The following is a 4,951-nucleotide window of genomic DNA, read 5'->3' on the forward strand; positions in this document are numbered from 1 at the left end:
GGGGGGGGCTGGGAGGGGCAACATTTAGGATGTAATTAATTAATTGATTTTTAAAAAATAAGTAACCCAACAAAATAGAAAACAGGCTAGAGTCACAGTACTGCTTAATAACCTTAGGACAACTGGGTAACCTGCAAGAGCCTTAAATGCCTAAAGTGTGTAGCTTGGGTCAGGGAAACGGGTCCTTGAGTAAAAGGCAGTTGTTAGCAAACCTGATTTCTACCAGAGTTTGCGCCCTGGATCCCACAGTGGAGAGGGAGGGAGGGAGGGGAAAGGAGAGAGAGAGAGAGAGAGAGAGAGAGAGAGAGAGAGAGAGAGAGAGAGAGAGAACACCAATTCCTAAAGTCCTCTAACCACAACACACCTGTATATACAAGCACAGGGTTGTGAACACACACATCTAAAATAGGGGACTTAAAAAAAAAATCTAGCTAATCAGACTACTACGATGTTAGTGATCATCTATACGCATCTACACAGGGCTCCCAGCAAACACCTTGATGGCTAGTGCGTGCTCATCAGCAGGAGTTTCTGCCATTTATTAATTTTCCCGATAAAAAAGGAAAAAAGACGAAAATCCAAACCAGCCATGAAATCAACATTCTCAGATTATGAAGAAGTTCACATTTACTCATTCCATAAATGTGTAGTGTGAGGCTGCAGTGTGGCAGGCTGCCTTCTCGACACTGAGGCTGGACAGACGGAGAAATAGGACTGGTCTCTGCTTTCCCAGGACTTTGCATCCTAGCAGCGGAAGAAGGCTGGCAGATGGAAAAAACAAGCAGATGATTCCAGACAGCTTTAGGCTCTGTGAAGAGCTGCAAACAGGGCAGTGTGGAGTTGATGGACAGAATGGACATTTAGCCTGGATGCACTGCAATCTGTCTGAAGGTTTCTGGCGGCCAAAAGGAGGTCCTCACCGTGTATGATGCTTTGAGTGTTGAGTGTGGATGACCCAAAGTCAGACCTATGCTTACCTATCTCTGAAACCATCTTTTGCAGCTACAGTGTAAATAAAATACACTACCCAAACGATCTCATCTAGTAATCAGATTCCTAGGGCACTGCGACATCCGAGGGGACTCCAATGCCCCAGCCCCGTTCCCTGACACAAGGTGAGAGACAACTTAATGTCCCTCTCAGCTCCAACAGTCTGGGAGGCGCGCGGCTGGTTAAGAAGTGACTGAAGGACACAAGACAATGCCACGGGAGATACCAGAGGCACCAATCGCTCGCTGAGTGCTTGAAGCCCCAAGGGTGCTCTCCGTCCCAGTGTAGACACTGTGGAGTGGTGTGACCTGACTGGGGAGGCTGAAGAGCGAGGTGCCTACACCGCAGGGCCCCAAGCTCGCGGATGTGGTAAAGCCTCCCTCCTGGCCGAATTAAGCAGGTTTCCTGTGCCTCCCGCCTGTCACAGCGCCAGGCTGTGCCCGGGACAGCTCCTCTGCTCGGCATCCTCGTGCACCCGCACGTAGGTTCCTGAGATCCGCTCCTTCTCCGGATCCATCCCCGCCAGGCTGTAACTCGAGGGGCACAGCTCCAGGGTGAGCAGCACCAGAGTGCTTCCTCCCAGAAAACTGGAGCTTACACGACAGGCGACCTCCAAGTCTCAGGGCTGCCCCGTGTACCCGGGCTTCCCGGGACCACCACAGACACAGTCTAAACCATAGAGAATGGCTGCGTCCCCGAACCTTCCCGGGGCCTCCACCACACCTCAACCCCAGCCTGGCGGACGCCCTGTTGCTCACCTAAGTGTTCCGCTACTGGGGACGCTTCTCGATTCCCCAGTGCGTGCTTCAGACCGAGAAGGACGCAAACCGGGCTTCTCGGGTCCCTGCAAGTCTCAGCCGACGGCAGTTCCAGCACCAGCCGCAGGAGACTGGGGCGCCGAGCGCTGCTCGCAGACAGATGGTGGGCGAGAGCCCGCGCAGTGCACCAGCTCTCCAGGTGCCGGGGTCCCTGGTCCCCTGCTACTGGCCGGTGTGCGATCCCGCGACCAGTTCTCAGTACTTCGCCTAGAACTTCAGGGCGCGCGCCGCCGGGCAATTAGCTGAAGAGCTGGAGCGAGGGGAGGGAGCTAAGAGGAGGAGCCTGAGTTCTCCACTGGGCGGAATAACGTGAAAAGGGCGGGGGGGGGGGGGGGCAGCAGAGTGGCTCCCACTCCCACCAATCAGGAGTCATCGGGGGAAGGCGGCGAGGCGTTGGACTTGGAAGCTGCAGGCGGATTCCGTGACGCCAGCCAGGGTTCAGGGCGAGTGGAGCGGTGGAGAGTGATGGTAGGTGTGGCTGGGCGGGGCAGCGGCTCCCAGCATCCTTAGAGTAGTGTGTGCCCCTTAGGCCTTCAGTAAATATTTATTGAATGACTTAGGAGGAAGTTGAGGTTCGCGCGAAAGGAGCTTTTTTAAGGAGAAGATTCCAGGGGACTAAAGTAGTCCAACGGGCAATAATCACTTGAACACTGAAAAGAGCTGAGAATAAATAAGGGGAAAATATGTGGCGAGCCAAGGGTTAGACACAAAATATTAGAAACTGGGTTCGGACTTTGGGGACCTGGCCCCCAGAAGCAGTTGTCCAAATTGGTGCGGGGTTACAGAGGAAGCGAGAAGGGAGAAAGGTGTTGTTATTGTTGTTGTTGTTGTTGTTGTTGTTGTTGTTATAGTTCCCGTTCATAGGCTAGGAAAGAAGATGCAGTGTAGTTGCGATCGAAACACAGGAGCATCTGGCTCGATGTCCCGGCCCATCCGACTTCACCGCCCACTTGCCAGAATCCTAGCTTGGATGTCAGCCACTGATAATTTGAGGTCAGTTTGCAAACCGCACATGAGTCCAGCGCCGCAGGTGGCCCGGTGGGCAGGGAATGATGAATGCCAGGAACAGATGTGATCCTGCACCTGCGGTAAAGGCACACCGATTTTCTGCCCTCTCAGAACCTACATTTTAGAGAGGACGCAGACGATAAACCAAAGAGAGTATATATACGTGAATAATCAGGAAAACATTGGTGAACTGTTAGCACGGAGAGAGTGCCATGCAGAGAGTCTCCGAAGGAAGGGGTGATGGAAGAAGCTCAGGCCCCTGAAGTCCTCTGGGAGGAGGTTCTCAAACAAGCTCCCAAAGCAGGAAGGACTCAGCAGCTCTCGGGCTCAGGAAACGCTTTGTGGGCACTAGGAACTGCAGATGTATTTAACCCCTTTAAGATCCATCTGGCCTGCCTCACCGAACTGGGCATATTGGCTCCTTTGGCTCAGCTGCTGACACTCTAGATGTTCCAGAATGACAAGTACAAGCCTCCACCCGCGGCTGACATTGTCAGGCTGACCCTGTATGAACATCTCCGAGGCTCTTTCTCACGTCTGTATGAACCATGTTTCATTCACTAGGTTTGGATATTCACTTTCTGGAACCTTCCAGGAATACACTCTCTGGAACTGTCTTTGGCTGTGGCAGGTGGCCGGGGAAGTTTGACTAAGAAATCAGATTCTCTTGATGCTGTGAGCCCGAGCACTCAGCAATCCCAATATAAATGATGCAGGGCTTACTGAACTACACCAAACCGGAAGGAGCACGGAAGAGCAGGCCTGAGGCACCTTGCCCACGCCCAGCTCAGGTGCATGAGTCACACTCACTTTTTTTCCCCTCCCTACTCCAAATCATCTTGTTGCATCCAGGTTAGCTTTTCTACCGGATACATGCCTTTTATCCCACAGAAATGTTTTTGCTGCCGGGGAATCCAACCTTTGGACTTTGTAAATGGTGTTTATCGTCTCCAAAGTTCACACGCCAGATTACACAATCACATAACTATATACATACACATATTGTGCTGAGCCTAATTCATAGCTACCCGGAACCCAACGAGGTGGTAGCCTGTACCAAATGGCCTGGTAGCCAAGGCTGGACAGAAAGCTATGGTTTTATTGTTTAAACTGGCATCCTGTCCTTGGATTTTTCTTAAGTTTCTTCCAAGCTGACTGTGTGTTCCCTGTTGGTACTGAAGGCAGTTAATGAGTCAGGATGAGAGATTTGTTCATATTCAAAGCGCTTTGCCTCCAAGAAAGAGGAATCTCAGCCAGTCTTTTCAGTTTCACTTCCTCTTCTAAATAAACTTCCAGGCGCTCTGCTCCTACAAATCAAGAGGGGAAAGATTAAAGTTGAAACCCACGCAGAGTTAATTATCTTGCAAAAGCTCGTTACTATCCTAAAATTAGCTCTCCCCACAGTCCTATTTTAGCACAACGATCTGAATGTACTAGAGACAGATCAATGGTTGCATATAGTAAGTTTCTAGAGTCTTCTTCTCTGAAGAGCTGAACAAATGCTGTTGATCTTTTTAGAGACTCCACCACCTTGTAGGGTTTTTCTACGTTGGCTTAATGCCTTCCTTCCTTTCTTTCTTTCTTTCTTTCTTTCTTTCTTTCTTTCTTTCTTTCTTTCTTTCTTTTTTTTTTTACATTTATCAAGTGTCCTTGTGTGTGTGTGTGTGTGTGTGTGTGTGTGTGTGTGTGTGTACACGCGGCACTGCATAAATGTGAAGGCCAGAGAACAACTTGAAGGACTTGGTTCTCTCCTTCCACCATGTGGGGCCTGGGGATCAAACTCGTGCTTAGTGGAAACTGTTCACCCCATGAGACATCTCCCTGGTCTGGCTGAAGCTTTTTAGCCTCTGAAGTTCCTAGTAGAGGCAAGTGCTGCCTGAAGTTGCATGTTTTCACAGTAAAGGAAGCTGGTCATAATGGAGTGTAGGCAAGAACTCCATAGGCTCCTAGAACGAGAGCCCCTGGCTTCTTGTCTTGCCAGGATACCTCCTAGTTAAGCAATCACCTTTCCTACTTTGTAAGATGAAAATAGTCACTATACTTATTGGGCTGCATGAAGAGTTTTATAATCTGGAAACAATTGCCATGTAGACTACGACAGAGTCCCACTGACCTCTGTGATTGATATTTTTGGC

The 4,951-nt window shown here is 50.2% G+C and overlaps 1 protein-coding gene across 7 annotated transcripts in view; it reads right to left on the reverse strand.

Annotated features, from left to right (window-relative positions):
• Positions 1-2,088, reverse strand: part of Osbpl3 (oxysterol binding protein like 3) — a 166,777-nt gene extending 164,689 nt beyond the window's left edge. For 5 of the 7 annotated variants that reach the window (XM_029478526.1, XM_029478523.1, XM_029478520.1 and 2 more), the window contains exon 1: positions 1,749-2,071. The gene's annotated coding sequence lies outside the window, so the exon portion shown is untranslated. Of the gene's footprint in view, positions 1-1,748 lie in introns of all 7 variants that reach the window. The other 2 variants (XM_029478525.1, XM_029478517.1) reach the window with 1 other exon arrangement.
• Positions 2,089-4,951: the final 2,863 nt, after the last annotated feature.

Source organism: Mus caroli, chromosome 6, assembly GCF_900094665.2.
Source record: "Mus caroli chromosome 6, CAROLI_EIJ_v1.1, whole genome shotgun sequence".
Classification (NCBI taxonomy): domain Eukaryota; kingdom Metazoa; phylum Chordata; class Mammalia; order Rodentia; family Muridae; genus Mus; species Mus caroli.